We start from the raw sequence: 18,513 nt of genomic DNA on the forward strand, positions 1-18,513 counted from the left end.
CTAACCTCAGTATCTCAGTCTCTATTATTCCACTTCTCTGTGTTTGTCTTGAAAAAGTCAGAGCTGTGGGTATATGCTGGTCTGTGTACTTGTCAGTTTCCATGTTTTAGCCCAGACCTTGGCGGGACCCAAGAGCCGGGAATGGAGATTCCATTCATCATCTGCTCCTCTTTCCTGAGACTTCCCCAGTCTCTGTCCCTTGGGGCCCATGTGTATACTGTGCCGGTCACCGCATGCTAAACTCTGGGTCCCGGGACTACTGTCTGCTGTTGGGGATTTTAATGGAGTGTACCTTACATGAACTTTAGTACTCATGGGACTAGTTCTCAAATTAAAACACAAGCTTCAAAGCAGAGCACAGGGACAAACTAACTTACCTGAAGGATGACAGAGAAGATATGGGTAATCCATGAGACAGGTTGGGCTCCCATGTTAGGTTGCAATCAGAAATTAGGTGGAGGCATGGAAGTGAACACAGCTCAGGGATTAGCATTGTAGGTTCTAGATCTGCCTCTGGGGTGAATTAGCTTTTAAGGTTTTTAGGGGCCTCGATTTCCTCCTCTGTAAAACAAAAGTTAGGAAGAAAGTTCTAAAGTTCCTCCACTTACAGTCTAGGCAAGATTCAGTCAGTGATCTGTCTGGGCATCAACTCAGGGAGGATGGATTATCAACAGGCGATTGGATCAGGATTAGACTGCTTCCCACTCATTGCTGAATCTCTGTCTTTGATGAGCAAGCTCTTGGCACAAAACGGAGCCCATCCACACTTTTATCCTACGTTAGTTTTTATTGTGAGGCCAAAGTAAATTTCTGTTTGAGACGTGGTTCCTACAGTACTATGACTGTGAGTTGCAGAGAGGGGAACACTCTAAGGAAGTCCTAAGTGCTAACTGTGTGACCCGGGGAAGTCAGCTCCTCACTCTCAGTCTCTTCTCCTTCATCTGTCACATAACGTGTTTGGAGATGAGTCAGCAAAGTAGCTTCAACTAAGAAAGTTAGTTACTTTGTAAGAATTGCCTGCTGTGTCAAACAAGTGCAAAGGGTCAGATGCGCCTCGACATCTGGTACCCACAGCCGGCAGAGCGTGCTACCTGTGATTCAGTGCTCCCTGAGAAGCTGTACACGACCTACTAGGGGACAGGCTGAGAAAGAGAGGATGGAAAAAGGATCTGTAGGCAAAGGGTTGACTGAGAATTCTAAACAAACAAGGAAATGACACCTCCCGTAATTGCCTGTTTTTGAGCTGCAGAATGTATCAAATGCTGTTTTTAAATCCGTGCAGTGCCCAGCTCTTAGCACCATGCCCCACGGGTTTTATGTGTCTGTATCATGCCGATGATGGTGATGTTTGAGGACTTTCCTTTCAGGCTGTGCCATCAAAGAAGGCGATGGAAGCAACCCAACAAAGTCAAAGCAAATTCAACAGAAAGAGGGGAAAAGCCATATACATTTCAGTGGAAGTACTTTAATGCATTTCAAGTAGGAGTCTGAAAAATAATTACAAAGTTTAAAAAGAAGAATCTTAACTTTGATCTGATTTTCTTCTGTAAAGCAATTAAGCACATCATTTTTCAAATGTGAGACCAAAAAAATTCTAGTGGTTGGACCCAAATGCTTTCATTTGTGTCTTTGGATTTCTATAATTCCCCGCTTCCCCAACCAAAAGTTAAAAAAGTTATTGAGGTGATTTTCCAGAGGGATTAATACATAAAGCATCTGCTGGTCAGCTCTCATAAAAACTATAGCAGCACAGACTAGCTAGATTCAAATGATACAAGCATCCAGTTAACAGCACCAAACTAAGAAATCTGTTAAGTTGATTTGATGGAAATGAACTGTCAAGGTACAATTGGAATTTTCCCCTCCAATCATTGTTGGGGTTTTAATGGGAATTCACCCAACATGGACTTTAGAAATCCTGGCAGTAGTCCTCAAATTCAAAGAAAGCTTCAAAGCAGAATAGGGACAAACTAACTTAATTAAAAGATATTAAGGGAGCTAAATACAAAAAAGGAATGTGATAGATTGAGCCCCAATGTTAGGTTATTTCTTCTCAAAATTTTAAACCTTAAATCCTCCATGAAGAGTGAAAGTGCAAGTCATTCAGTGGTGTCTGACTCTTTGTGACTGTACAGTCCATGGAATTCTCCAGGCCAGAACACTGGAGTGGGTAGCTATTCCTTTTTCCAGGGGATCTTCCCAACCCAGGGATTGAGCTCAGGTCTCCTGCATTGCAGGCAGATTCTTTACCAGCTGAGCCACCAGGGAAGCCCAACAATACTGGAGTGGTTAGCCTATCCCTTCTCCAGGGGATCTTCCCGACCCAGGAATCTAACCAGGGTCTTCTGTATTGCAGGTGAATTTTTTACCAGCTGAGCCACCAGGGAAGCCCTCCATAGTTCCTGTATATACATGCTAGTCTGTCAGTTCCTTGATGGCAGATAAAAGGTACTGTTCTCTTTTTGCTTCCCAGTACCCAGGCTTCCCTTGTGGCTCAGCTGGTAAAAAATCCTCCCGGAATGCAGGAAACCTGGGTTCGATCCCTGGGTTGGGAAGATCCCCTGGAGAAGGGATAGGCTACCCACTCCAGTATTCTGGCCTGGGGAATTCCGTGGACTGTATAGTCCATGGGGTGGCAAAGACTTAGACATGACTGAGTGACTTTCACTTTCACCCAGCATGTAGTTCTTCGCACATATTTCTGTTAAATGTTTGTGAAATAGTGGAATAAAAACACTGTGATAATTTTTAAAAGATGTGGCATGTTTCCCCCCCGCCCCCAGTAACTAGATGGATCCACCACTTGTGCACCCACTAGGAATCTGAGCAGAGTTGGCCTCTGGGCTCAGTTTGGCCAGTGCTTGTCTAACCTTCAGAAAGGGAGAAACTTCAGCTTCACATAGCAGTGTGGGTTTCTGGATTCTTATGACACCTGAGATGCAGCAGGCTTTGGGCCACAGCTGCACGTGGTGAGGCTTAGCTGAGGCGCAGGAGCAGCTGCCCCCATTCCTCAGGGCTCCTTCCAAGTTGCCACCATTCCCTAGCATATGACTCCAGGCCAGTTTCACTTTTTAATTTACCAGCCTGGTCCACGGGACAGGCTTTCAGATCAGGAGGGAATCTTTGGTCTGATTTGCATCAATGCTAGTTTCAAATGGAGTTACAGATCTAAGTGTGGGCTTAACTGTTTTCTCCAGGTCCATGAAGAGAAAGTGCGCTTCTAGGTACTAGGCTTGGAGGGTTGGTCTTTACTATGTTTATTGCTATGACTTCTCTGTGCTCCAGGGGCATTAGAGTGGTCTTGGAGTTCTGGATAATCCTCGTGGTATCGGATAGGAGCTCACTGGGGCTCTAGTTTGTCAAAGCATATTAAAACGCAACACCCTCACATCATCAAAAAGGGTACAGCAGTCCATCTGCCTACACCTTTCTTTCTGATATTATGTTTGTGCGGGAACTTTCCAAAATTATATCTATTCTCTTACAGTGAATCAAAATGGGGAAAGAATGGAGAGTAAGTCAGAATAATGCCCATTGGTGAAAGTCCAATAATTGAAATCATTATTGCTTAAGATACCATTGCTTTAATCAGCCCTATCATAAATCAATGCTTTTCACAAATGAAGGTTTAAAGTAAAGTGCTATTAAATCAGGACTCTTAAAAGGCATGATGCAATCGGGAAGCTCCGGAAAATGGCTAAAAAAGTGGTTTCTGAATGGATCCACTGGTTCAAGCATTTTATCTTCCACTTAATTAAAAAAAATATTACCTGGTCCTTTCTTAGAAATTACATATTGGAGGTCTGTAATGGCCAAGCCTTTAACCCATTAAAAAAATTTACTCCCAGGAACAGTTCATATTTGACATTTAATTGATTTTTCTTGGAGAGGAAAATATGTTTCTCTCCTTCCTTTCTTGATTGACTTTTCAAAACTCACCTTACGAGCTGTAAAGAGGGAGAGGAGTAATTGATTTTCAAAAACTCAAATGCATGTACACATGTACTCACATATGCATGTAGACACACGTGTGTGGACATAAAGTGAAGTTGATCAGTCCTGTGTGACTCTTTGTGATCCCATGGACTGTAGCCTACCAGGCTCCACTGTCTGTGGAATTTTCCAGGCAAGAGTCCTGGAGTGGGTTGCCATTCCCTTCTCCAGAGGATCTTCCCAACCCGTGGATCGAACACAGGTCTCCAGCATTGCAGGCAGACGCTTTACCCTCTGAGCCACCAGGGAAGCCCGTGGACATAAAGATCTCCCCTATACTGGGAGCTGGCACTTTCCTGATATAACTCTGCGAGGCAGGTGTTGCTGTCTCCATTTAACAGAGTAGAAACAAAGGCCCAGAGAGGTTCATTGCTTGTGGAGGGTCATGCAGGTAGTATTGATGGGAGGCTGAGTCTTTATCCCTTCTACCATGTTGCTTGCTTTTGGGTGTACTTCATACCCAGATGTGCAGGCATCCATGCCAATGATCCCCACCTTTGGAGTCATTAATCCTTTCAGCCTGTTTACCCGACACCAGGTTCTGGAATTTAACAAATAACGCTACGCCATCTATAAATGTCAAAAGAGCCCAACTCTGGTTTTTACTTTTTCTGTGAATATTGCATTGTGAGTGAGCCAGGAGATGCTGCTGAACTAGCCTCCTAAGTGATAGCATCTTAAAAGAGATTTCTTGTTGAAGAGTTTGGTGTGGATGAGCAGGGAGGTCAGATGGTTTCTTGTTAGAACAATGCCCACATAGATTTCAAGTGAAAACTGGGGCTCCTCAAGATTTGTTTAAAGAGAAAGAGGGAGTCAGCAGGACACTGATGTGGAAAGGGAAGAAAAAGCCTCTATTTGGTCACCTTGAGGAAGAAAATTTCCATTTCGACGTTGTCAATCCCTCAGCTCTCACATGCAGTAACTCGCCACCAAAGGCCAGAGTATTCTCTTTCTTTTCTTTCCTCTCCTTCCACAAACCCAGCTATTATTTAGTCTCTAGCAAAGCTGCACAAACCAACTGTTCCTCCTCAGATTATTCCTTTCAAGGCTCAAGTGATATGCCTCCTTGGGTTACACCTTCCAGGTTTTGTGGTCAGATGGGGCTGTCAGTCTCCAGTATTCCACCTTGCAAGAAAATATTTATATATGAGTCTCACCAGGTCCCATTTCCTCTGGGAATGGTCCTGCATGCCGTGCCTTCATGCTAGTGGTGACAGTTGGATCGCTGGTTTTCATGGGACCACTGGACAGCTGGCGGGAAAACCAGGAAACTGCCTTCCCCTCTGTGACTTCACTCAGCCTGAAAACTACAAGGTGTGTGACTGTGAGCTGGAAAGTTTCTGAGCGGTTATATGCAACACTTTGAGAAAACACTTGGAAGGAAACTCACTGATGCTGAAGCAATGGAAACTTGTACCATTCACAGAATATTTATTTTCCTAGATCTGGAAACACCAGAGCTTGCTTGTACAGAGTCTTTTCATTATTATTTTGTTACTGGTAAATAGTAATTCCCGTTATTCACCAAAGGGTCGTGAAACTGACACTTCTATATGGCTGAGAGGGGGGTACATTTGCAAAACCCTTTTGGAACCTCAATTGACCACATGTGTCAAGAGCCACTGGCTTTTTTTTAACAACGCTTGACTAAATAATTTTACTTCTAGGAGTCTGTTCTCAGAATTAAAAAGATAATGCTTGAAGATGTTCATCAAACTATTGCTTACAATAGTTAGAACCTAATATAAACCTACCAATATGGAAAATGGAAGTATAAAATATTTTCTTTATATTTACTGTTATGCAGCTGATATAATAACATTGAAATAGGATATGCATTCTTAATGATTACAAATATGTAGGCAAAATATCCACAGTTATAAAGTAGATGAAATTTATTGTCTGCTTAATATATGATAGGCAATGTGGCACATGCTTTATAGTCGTGTTTCCTTTAATCTGTTCATCAGATTAAGCCAAATTTATTATAGCTCCAATTTACAGAGGAGGAAAGAGAGTCATAGGAATTGGTTTATCTAAAGTAATACTTCTGGAGTGAAATTTGAACCCCATCCTAGTTGGCAACAGACCTTCTACAACATACAATTCCTTGTGCTATGTGATTAATTTCAAGTAAAAAACAAGCATTAGCCACCAAAAATAGAGAAAAAAACACCCCAAATCAAAAACAACCCAACACCAATAAATAAAAATCTGACGAGCCCTAATCTTAATGGTAACCACATGAAAAAGTAAGTAGGAAAACTTAAACCAAGAGAAAACATTCAAACTTGAAAAGATTCATCCTACACTAAATAAAATGACAGATAGCTGTCTAAAAGAACCCTTAAATGTTTAAGGTGTTTCCTCTGGGTGGGAATTAGATCCCATGTATCTGATTTTCTACTAAGAGAATCTAAGTATTAATGATTGAATGTAAGGAAGCAAATCTTATGAGAGCAACTTTTGTACACAGATGGAAAAGATTGTGTCCAAAATGACTTGAGAATTTTGTTGTAGGATGGGTCCTAGACCAGTGATTCTTAACATACCTTGTGTGAGAACATATTTGAAAATACTAATGATAACTACGGTCCATCTCTGATTCTTTCTCTCCAGAAAAAAACCACGAATACAGTTGTTTCTCCGTCTCCATCTGGGATAGTTTCCTGTATTTCTGAGGACACCAAAATCTGCAGATGCTCAAACCCTTTATATAAGATGATGTAGTACAATTAGCCTTCCATAGCAGTGGGTACTGAACCCACACATTCATCTAATTGTGGATCAAATTTTGATTGAGTGAACACACAGATGAGGAATCCGTGAGTAACAAGATCCCATCGTATTACCATATGTACACTTTATTGTATATCTATCTACTCTTATTTAGAGATCTTTGAAACCTTTTGGGTTCATTTCTGGTTTGAGGATTTAAATTAAAATTACCCTTTATGTTTTGGCTTGCAGAATGTTCTTTGTCCCGCAATATGGGAGATATTTTTTCTTAAATTATTCAAACACTGATACCATTTCTTTGGAGTCTTGTCTGCACGTGCATAGCTAAGATTTGTAAAGTAAGTTAGTATAATGAATAATTTAGTTTTGATGTTTTCTTTAATGTGATCACATGTTATTAAGGAGACTTGTATTCCAATGCATGGCTAACAACTGCCTTTTTGGTTTTTTCACATTAGGATGAAGAAAAAATGGAGAATATGCATTTTAAGGGGCTTCCCAAGTAGCACTAGGGGTAAAGAACCTGCCTGCTATTGCAGGAGATGTCAGAGACGCAAGTTCGATCCCTGGGTTGGGAAGATCCTGGAGGAGGTCATTGCAACCCACTCCAAGGTTCTTGCCTGGAGAAACCCATGGCAGGCAAGTCTGTAAGGTTGCAAAGAGTTGGACACTATTGAAGCGACTTAGAGCACTCGCATGCATGCATTATAAGAATTAAAGGAAGTGCCTGGCAGTGTAACTGATTCTCTAACAAAGAGAAAAGCTTCACAATGTGAGTGGACTGCATTATGAACAGCTTTCCTCCCACATCTGCAAAAATGCACTTTCATTAAACACATATGTGTTAAGTGCACACGCAGAAGGCGTAGTGTTAGATGGCTGTGAAAGATGGATGGATGATGCCCTTATACACGATTTTCCCAGGACTCCTGCTGAGGTTTGGAATTGCACAGGTAGCCTCCTAGAGCTGTTGGCTATGCCACTAATAAGATTACAGCTAGAGTACGATTTCATTTTCTGAGATAGTTTCATCATGAAAAAGAAGAAAGTTATTTTTACCTTTTCTGTTTTCTGAAGTTGAAAAATCTTCAGGTAAAAATCCCCTCCAAATTTATGTGTTTTCTCTACCTTCTATTCAGGACTGTATAACAGGAAGACAGAAATAACCATGGTAAGAGGTCATTGGTCTGACTTCTGCAGAAACTTCCCCTGGGCAGTGGTCTCTACCTCTGTTACAGAAGACTGCAAAAATACCAGCCATTGTGCATCTGGCCAATTATGCAATGCTCTATCACAAGGGGAAATTCCTTCCTCACCCCAGCTGGTGAGCAGTTATGCCCTGGAGCCCAGGACGGACATGCCTTGTAACTTTTTAACCTAGTTAGTGTAACTGCCAATATTATTCCTATTCATATAAATGTCTAATCCTTTCTTGAATCTTGCTAGACTATTTGCCTCAATAATATCCTGCGGCAGTGAATTCCACAGGTAGATTATATGCTGTTTTAAAAAAGTGTTTCCTTTTATTCATTTTAAATTTGTTACCTTTTATTATCACAAGATGGCTCTTGTTCTTGCATTAAGTGGTACAGTGTACAGGCATTTCAAATTGAGCTTTAATTCTTCCAGGTCCTTTCTCTGCCATTATTAAAATCCCATCTTCTTCATGTACTTTCTATTTAGACATGTATAATCTTGATTAAATTTTAAGCCCCCTTGGACTGGGGCTGAGGCAAACAGTCTCATACTGCTTTGGACACATAGTAGGCACTGGAAAAAGTTCTCTGTGATTTTCAGCGTCATTTATTACACAGATATTTTAAAGCACCTATTCTGGGCAGGAATTGTTTTAAGTGTTGGAGAGACAGCTTTGAATAAGAGAAGGTCCTTGTTCTGAACGACCTCATTTTCTAGAGAGAGAGAAGACAAGTAGTAAAACAGTGGATAAAGATAGGATCTACATTGTTTCAGATGTCTTACACATTCTGGGGAAATTAGACAATTGTCACTAGGAAAGGATGCCAGGGGCCACTTGAGGTCGCCTGGCAAAATATCCATCTGTAAAGGGGACATTTGAGATTGACCATCATGGAGTCATCTATGTGAAATCCCCACGTAGGTGCATTTCAATTCCTAGATCAAGGCCTGGCTCTGGTTGAGATTCAGTTGTGGCTGAGTAAAAAAATGAATCAAGGCTAAGAAGGGAAATCTTAGTTACAGAAATCATCAGTGTATTACCAACAGACCCAGGAGGAACATTTCTTGAATCCCTGGGTTCAGTAACTCCAAAGACTATTAGAGTAGAAGGAATAGGGCATTTATTCAGTTAGACTCAGCTTTCGAGACCTGTCCATGTCCCTAAATACCCAACTGTATGACTTTGGCCAAGTCGCCGAATTTCTCTCATTCACCGTGTTCTCATTCATACAAAGAGGACTAAAACTTCCTTTCTTCACTGAGGTGGGAGGACTGGAGGTCAGGTTAAATGACAGCCCTTTATAAATGGCCGAATGGTGTGAACACGTTTCTCATTCGCAGCACTCTGCTCTCTTTCCTTGTCTTTCACTTTTATCCTTCTACTGTTCCCTATTTGGAGTCTTGCCTCTACCTAACGCTCATCCATGGCATCCATGTACTTGGCTTTCTGCCCCAGAGGTAGCTTAAGAAAGGAGGATGGGGGCGTACCTTTCTGACATTCTTGTCTATATTTTAAGGACTTTAAAGATAGAAGAGGATGGAGCTGGTTGTTGTTGGGACAGTAGACTGGAGGTCTACAAATAATCAATAGTGATTATTTGTTTTTATTTTGCTTACAGCTTAATCTTCTAGGGTCAGGTTAATCAAACTTTTGTGTGTAAAGACAGAGGCCTTGCCTGAATTTCTGAGGACATCTTGCCCCAGAAATGGTGCCTTTGATTGAGGATGGTCTGATTACCTGCCTGTAGCTTCCTTTTGTGTGCCAGTCTGACATTTTCTCTGTTTCCTCTTGTTATACTTTCTAATCGCCCGTTCATTTGTTCCCCCTCCCTCCGCCTGCCCTTCCCCACCCCTTACCCCACGACCCTTTGAGCAATTTGAAGCAGAGGCGTGTCCAGCTCTGCATAATGATATATTATAAAGACATTTCAAGGAATGAATGATTTGAATTGTTTACATGCATGGTTCAGATTTACTGGCAAATCGCTCAGGCCTTGGTTTTATGATGTAGCTGCCAGCTAGCTTCCTTCTGGGTAAAACTCTGAAATAGGAGAAGTTTCCTTTTGGTATTCCTCACCAACACTTCCTTTGCCTTGTTCCACTCCTTTCAACACCTCCCTTCCTTTCCCGCCCCCACATAACTCCCCGAGCTGTCAGGCCTTTTACACCTTTATGTGAAGACATATGGGTGCCTGTCCCTGCCCCCACCCAGACTGGCCCCCAGGGAAAGTGAGGTGTGCAAAGGAATAAATCTTCGATGGTATAATTTTAGACCCAGCGGCAACTGGGGAGGGTGTCTATTTTGGGCTGTGGGTTTTCTCCTTGACCTGAGATGATATTACTTTGCCTGCTGCTGGTGTGCTGGGCCAAGCCTGCACGTGGTCCTTTTAGCAGCGTGTTTGCCATTCCTGGGGGTGGCTTTTTCCTTTCTCTGCTGGGCAGCTCCATGCGCCTCCGGAATCCCCGTGCGTTCCTGCAGCCGCAGGGCTCCGTCAGTGTGCGCCCACATGGGCTTATCACAGGTGGTGTTTCCAGGTCCCAGCGCGGGCTGCTCCTCGGGGGGCAGCACAGATGGAACGCACACCCTTGCGCACAAGGGGCTGGGGAATCTTCTGGTCTGGTTTTTGCCTATCTCTCAGCTTCCGTTCTTTTTCAGCTGTTCGGTGACCATTCAGGTGACACAGTCAGTGCCTCTCCAGGCCAGGTGAGTCATCTCCAGATTACAACGTCCGAGCATCTCTCCTATGAGACCTCTTTGGAAGCGGCACTCAGCACCCTCATCACAGCGGTTCTGACCACCCTGCTTGCTGTCTACCCCTCAGGCTCCTGATGTGGCTGCTGCCTGCGGACCCCCTGTACTGCCTGGGGAAGCGAGCTGGGACTTCTGCAGCCGACAGGTGGGACAGCCACAGGACGATCCCAAGGTGGCCAAAACAGTTGTGCTTTCCAGGTGTGAGTAAGGTTATGACCAAGAGCATAACAGCTAGAGAAGCTTGCTCCTAATCTTTACAACCTGAAAAGTACACCCAAGACTCAAAGATCATTGGGGAAGGAGGACTAAAGTCAGCAAAGAACAGGAAAAGGAGAACAATTTTTTTTTTAATGAAGAATTTGGGCTCTTTTACACCAAAAGAGGACTTCCCTGGTGGCTCAGACGATAAAGAATCTGCCTGCAAAGCAGGAGACCTAGCTTCAATCCCTGGGTTAGAAGATCCCCTGGGGAAGGGAATGGCAACACACTCCAGTATGCTTGCCTGGAGAATTCCATGGACAGGGGAGACTGGTGGGTAACAGTTCATGAAGTCGCAAAGAGTCGAATATGACTGAACAAGTAACACACACACACACACGTGCACCTACACTCCAAAAGAGAGAGGGAAAAGCCTTTTATAGGTATGAAGAGAAGCCTGGCTTTCTGGATGGAGCTCTTTTCCACGGGGACAATTGTAGATTTGGAGAGAGAGAAAGAAAGAGAGAGAGACTGAGGATATAAGGAGAGCCTGATTATAGAACAGAAAATAATGGAGAGAAAGACAAAAAGGGAGAAAAAGATCAAAAGACAACGTTGCCATCCCTAGTCTGCTGTTGAATGAAATGTAACACATATTTGTTGAGAACCAACAGTGCCTGCTCCAGTTATCTGTTTCTACATGAGAGATTCACCCTGACATATACGCACATAAAACCACAACAGACATTTTATATTATCCGTCATGGTTCTGAGTGTTTGCAGAGTTCAGCTGGGTGGGTCTCAAAGAGCCTTCCAGAAGGATGAGATGGCAGAGACTGGAGTGACCACTGAGACCGCCTCGCTCACAGGTGTGATGGTTGATGCCAGCCCTTCTCCACTGCGTTCTCCGCTGCTTTCTCCGCTGGGACTGTCAGCTGGAGCGCTTGCTCATTCCCTGTGACCTGAGCTTCCTGACAGAATTGCTCTTATGCTCCTTTCCTGGACACTCAGGTTTCCAAAGACAGCATCCCAAGAGAACAAGGCAAAGGCTGGAACGTCCTTTTCTGTCCTAGCCCAGGCACATCCATCACGGGTCCACCAGTCACTCAGGTCAGCTCAGATTCAAGGCGAGAGCACATAGACCCCTCTCTGGATTTGAAGAGCGTTAGAAAGCTTGTGGACACCTCTTAAAATTGCCGATCTCTCATCATAGCATTCCAGTCTCCAGGAGCTTCCTGTCTAGTTGGAGTTGTAAAAAATTCAATGAAGTAATTAGTGAAAAGGAATGAAATATCTATTCTCCAGGTGAGCAGGATGATAGGGAAACAAGCACCAAGTGATAGACAAGATGAACACTTGCCTACAGAAAGGCCACCAGCAGAGTGTGATTGAGGAGAATTGAAAGATAAATAAGACCGCAGTGGGTGACATTCCTAACTCTGAACTGGGGGTGCTTGCCAGCTTTATTTCAGCCCAAATGTCCTCGGTGTTGCATTCTCCGGTTTCTTTGCTGTTCTTCTCCTGCTCCACCGTGGTTCCACTGCTGTCCCAGTCTTCTGTGTACTGTACCTTCTGTGGGCCTAACAATCTTTCCATCCCTTCATCTCCCCCGGCAGCACTTCAGCTTTCCTTTCTGTGCGTGGAAAAGCCTTGCTTCTTGTTCTGCTTCCTCGCTACCTGCAACCACACCGCCATTTTTCAGACCAAAGCAATGAACCTGCTTTTCCTTGTCCATTCTCCACCTGATTGTTTGAAATATGTATTTTCATTTTGGTTTCCCCTTTTATGGACGCTGTCTCTTGCCTTCTGCAGTGATGTCTTACATTCCATGTAGCTCACGCCTTTCTTCTCTGCTCTGGCTTGTCTATCCTAGGAGCCGTTAGCTCAGCGTGTAGTTATGGAGCAATGGCCTGGGAGCAGTTAATGTTTACCATCTCCAACAATACAAGTTTTTTTTTTTCTTTTAGAGATTTTTTTTTTTTAATTTGGACCATTTTTAAAAGTCTTTTGAATTTGTTACAATATTGCTTGTTTCATGTTTTGTTTTTTTGGCTGCAAGGCACGTGGAATCTTAGCTCCCCAGCCATGGATCGAACCTGCTTCCCATGCATTGGAAGACACAGGCTTAATCACTGGACCACCAGGGAAGTCCCATCAATACAACTTTGACATCTTCAAGGTGAGGTCTTGCTCTACATGCAACAACTTTCAGGTGGGGTCTGCTGTTCAGCTATAATTTATATCTGCTGTAGAAAACTTAGAATGCATAGAGAAGCAAACATAAGCAGAAAAATGTGTATTTAAACTCTGTTAATACCTTGATGTGGGTCTTTGCCATCTTTTTGCCACATATTTTTGGTTTTTAGTTACAAACAATAGAATTATTTCTTAGATGGACAGTGCTTTCCTCTTGGCCATTTACTGTTTTGTGGATCGGTTGTTAGAGAACTCTAGCTCCAGGCCCCAGCTAAGTGGACGAGGGGGAATCTCAGGCCCCAGCTGGGTTACACTGAGGTGGGATTACAGAAGAAGGTGGTTTGCAAGAGACAAGTAAACGAGACAGAGGGTGAGAAGCAGAGGAACAAATGGAAGGATGCTAGAGGTACTCCTTGTATCTGGCACTGACCTGCAGTGATTTTTGTGAGATAGTCTTTCTTCTCACTTCAAATCCTTCTTCAGTGATGGAGCAGTGTCTGATGGATTCTGATATTTTCCTCTAACATTGCCAGAGCAAGATGAACTTTTTCTGTAACCTGCTTTTTCCACCTTATAGCAGTCTTGTCTGTATCATCCTATATTCTCCTAGATTATAATTTTGGTGACTTCACAGTGACCACAGTGGATGTCAGTTATTTACAGGAGAAGGGGAAGATCCTGCTTAAGCTCTGGTATTAAATAAGTACTGAGTTCAAATGCCTGTGCTGTGTGATTCAGACCAATTATTTAAACACTCTTGTGTCTCAGAGTCCTCATCTGTAAGATGGATAGAACATTATGGTTAAGTGATAAAAGGAACCCAACATTCCAAGTACATAGCTTGCCACATAAATAAGAGTTCAGTAGATTTCACCTGTTGTTAATAATAGTCATTCATAACAGTAAATTATTAATAATAGTTTATTAATTAATAAATACTAACAATAGTAAATCCTCTATTACTGCTCTCATGTAACAATTCCTATATTTTTTCAACATTGTAAACAAAGCTGCAATGGACATACTTACAGCCAAGCATTTATGAATGATAATTCCCTAAGTGGCTCAGACGGTAAATGAATCTACCTGCATTGCAAGTGACCTGGGTTCAGTCCTGGGTTGGGAAGATGCCCTGAAGAAGGGAATGACAACCCACTCCAGTATTCTCGCCTGGAGAATCCCATGGACAGAGGAGCCTGGCAGGCTACAGTCCACGGGGTCACAGAGAGTTGGATGTAATGAAATGATTAGCACTTCTACTTTTCATCCCTTGAAGTAAGGACCTCATCAGATTAAAGACTGTGGGCATTCAAAAAGTTAAAAAAAATATACTGTCATCGCTTTTGCTGGATCTTCTAAGTTGTCCACATCTCAGTCTTCACTATTTTCTTTTTCTTGTCCACAGTTTCAGAGACAGCTTGTCTCTGATCCAGCATTTGCTCTCTGGTCACCTTCCAACAAAATTAAGACAGTGTCATGTCTGACACTTGAGTTGGGGTTCTGGCAGGAAGATTTAGCTCATTCATTGAGTTATTCACTTGCATGCCAGGTACAGATTAAGTTTATATGTAGGCTGTGTAGACTAGGTTTATCTTTTTAGGGCTGATTCCAGTGTTGCTAATCATGGAGTAGACTTTGAAACTTTGTAGGAAGAGTCCCAGACAGTTCTAAGGAAGTCAGATACTGACCAAGGCTTATGATATCTATAAAATCTTTTCTCTTTAGAAAGAGGGACATTTGGAATGGGAACTCCTTGATTCTTTACCTGCCTGGAACGACCTCCCACCTGCAGACCCTACCCTGTCTTTCAGACTCAGGAAACATCAGTGTAAACTTCTCTGAGATGCTTTTTTGAGCCACTCGCTACAGGCATTGGATAGACAAAGCACGCCCAACATACTCCTTGTCCTTCTTGGAGAAGTAGGTGTGCTAACAATTATAGGCAAAGAACGGAGGGGTGCACCTGTAAGGAAATCCCTAAGTCTGGTGACTCAAGAGCCAAGGTCTGCATACAGTTAGCCATTTGGTCCCCAGAGGGTTTTGTCTGGCCCAAAGTTATAGCATTAATAAACTTTTGGCGTGTGTGCTAAGTTGCTTCAATCCTGTCTGACTCTTTGTGACCCTATGGTCTATAGCCCTCCAGGCTGCTCTGTTCATGGGATTCTCCAGGCAGGATACTGGAGTGGGTTGCCATTTCCTCCTCCAGGGGATCTTCCTGACCCAGGGATTAAACCCTCATCTCTTCTGTCTCCTGCATTAGCAGGTGGCTTCTTTACCACTAGTGCCACCTGGGAAGCAAAAATCCTTTTAGGTGTCAACAATTAACGACCGGAGGTTTCAGGTGAGAATGTAGATTTCTTTCTTCCTTTGAAGCAATGGAAGTTTTGGCAATACTGAATGCTCATTTTCTCATGGCAGCAGTGAGGAGTGGCTGACCCTTTAGCCAGGACAGGGGTTCTCCTTTTCGCCACAGTCCTCACCGCTCCCTACTGATCACCTTGTCCTGCTTCACTTAGCTATGCTATCTGTGTGCACCCTGAGTTTGCAACCATTGGCCTCATAAAGGGAACACTATTTTTTTTTTTTCATAGGATGTCAGGGAAGACAGAGAGATCTCTTAGACAGCAGACCAGCAGGGTCAGCAAGCATTGCCTGTGTAGGAAGGTGGAAGGTGAGGCATCCATGTCAGGCAGGGTAACCTGTGGAAATGTGCAGGGGCTGGAGCCCAAAGGCCTCTTTGGATGATGATAAGCAGACAAGGATGGGAGGAGAGTCGTGTATTTGAGGGAGGGGATTGAGAGAAAGAATTAGAGAAGCAGGCAAACACCAGCTTCTCTCTGAGCAGTCTGGCACGCCAAAATAAGCACATTAGATTTTGTCTTTTAAAAACCTGGATCTGATGATTTATAGTAGAAGAGCTAAAAGAGTTTCTACCAACAGAGTCCTGACTTTCAAGCACATTCTGTGCAGACTTCATCAATTCCTGACACCAAACCCATGAGATCTGCACTTTGGTTATCCTCATCCTACAGATGAAAAAAATACAGGTTTGAAGGAAGTTGGATAAGTGAATTCCTCAAGGTCACAACCAGAAAATGACAAGGCAAGATGTGGACCCAGGCCAAACTAGAGAGCTTGCAACTTAACCAGCTTCCTTTATAGAACCAAGGCTTCAGAACCCCTACCCCAGCAGGAAGACTGATGCTGAAGCTGAAGCTCCAAGACTTTGGCCACCTGATGCGAAGAGTCCATTCATTGGAAAAGACCCTGATGCTGGGAAAGGATTGAGGGAAGGAGGAGAAGGGGGTGGCAGAGGGTGAGAAATGGTGAAATGGCATCATCGATTCAATGGACATGAGTTTGAGCAAACTCCGGGAGATAGTGAAGGACAGGGAAGCCTGGCGTGCTGCAGTCCATGGGGTCTCAAAGAGTCAGACATGACTGAGCAACTGAACACCAACAAGCCCAGCAGCAAAATGAGGGTTATATTGGGAGTGGGTTGGGGGAAGCTGAGGGCAGAACTGCTAGGAGACCAGTGCAGTGGCAAGCCAGAGAGCTGGAGGCCTTCATCAGGGCAACACTGGTGCATGCAGAGGAGCCAACGGGAGGCCTAGAGCAGGACGAGTTAGAGGGCTCCTTCTTCATGGGACCGGCCAGCCCGAGGAGTTTTCTCGGCCTCCTCTTAAGTCCTCAGAGTACTGTTTGTCCCTTTCCCAGGGCCTGCTTTGGCCATGTCCCCATAACAGCTGTATGCATCTTATCACATCTTGTATATTTTAAGTTCTTAAAGGGCAGGAGGAATTATGCCTTATTAGCCTTAGTAATTTTTTTTTTTTTGCATTGTGGGGCACAGGGCTTTCATAAATTCCAAAATTATCTCTTTCAGATCATTTCTCCTTATGTATGCAATTTAGAAGTTCATGGCGAGTTAAACACTTTTTCTTTAAAAATGTGAAAATAGTTTCTTTCCACGATCTGCTTTAAAATGCACGAGGAAAAGGAAAGATTGGGAAGTTGTTTAAAAGCAGCAAACCCTTTAAGAGTCAATGTCACATTTATTGCTATAAAATATTTTTCTCTCTCTGTTAGACATCTGGTTCCCATTATATACAGTATTGGGTACTTGAGTTCACCAGCCATTTTGCATACCAAGCAGCGTGTCTGCGAAATCCCAGCTGACATCCGCTAGTACGTATGTGCAGCGTGCACTCTTGCTTTCCATTTGCAGACGACCCTTCTATCACCAACTTCATTCTTACCTATATGCTTTTGAGGTTATTTCATTCATACTTAACTCCAGGACCAAACTGCCTATGTCTGAGAAGTGAAGAACTTCAAAAGCACAGAATCTTTGCTTTATATTATCATATGGTCCAACTATCTCTAATCTGGCTCTAAAGTCAATGAAACAGCTAAATCTTAAGTCTATATTTCCTAATAACATTGACCCAGAAATGAGGAACAATATGGAATGTTTGCTAATGAGTCATGAATTTCATGATAATTGCTTCCACATTCAGGAGAGCTCCCTTAAACCATCTAATCTTGACATATCCTGCAACAATCCCATGTGTTGTAAATGATTTTGTTTTATTTCTAAGGTTACTGTTAAGGGCTTATTTTATGGTTCATTTCATTTTCTTAAAGAAAACCACACACATGTTCGTATACACACAGACACACACACACCCCACAGGGGATTTTGTCTCAATCTGTACTTTTTGAAATAAAATAATTACAAAACCAAAAGGAGCCCTTGTCATTTGGTTTGGAAATAAAAATAAACACAGTTAGGAAGAAAGTGGAAATATGGTCTATTTTAGAGTTCCAATTCAGATTTCAGAATGAAAGCCAGGGTAGAGCACTGCCCTAGCAAGTGGCCGTCTGTCTTCTCTGGACTTGAGAATCTCTAACCGATTGTATGGACACAGCTAGCATTCAGTCCAGTGATAATGGAGAATTAAATACGACTTTTAAAAACTGCTCACATTATAAAGTGATCTATTAGCATTATATGACTTCAGCACTTAAAGTGACTGATTCTAATTGCACAATTTGGCCCATGGCAAGCATTAAAGAGCTGTAGAATCTTGCGGGTATTTTATCTCTTTGGGGATATTTTAAAGTGAATTTTCTTTGGAATAAAGCTTTGTTCCTGCCACACAAAAGATTGTGTGGAAGAAATTTCTCAGTTCTGATACAACCAGAGATAATTATAGTTTCTTCTTCTTTGATTCGTGAATCGATAAGCCAAATATTAAAAACATTCTTGTACTTTCCCCTCCCTTTCTTTTATTAAGTGAAATTCTGTCTCTACAATGTGTGGCTGTTACCCTGAAGAAGTAAAGATGGATGCCCTTGTTTAATGAGCTTTTCCAGTCATCAGAGAGGCATTCTCCTTCTGCACCTGGTTATCATACACGGTCCTTCCACCTCTT

Source organism: Bos taurus, chromosome 21, assembly GCF_002263795.3.
Source record: "Bos taurus isolate L1 Dominette 01449 registration number 42190680 breed Hereford chromosome 21, ARS-UCD2.0, whole genome shotgun sequence".
Lineage (NCBI taxonomy): Eukaryota > Metazoa > Chordata > Mammalia > Artiodactyla > Bovidae > Bos > Bos taurus.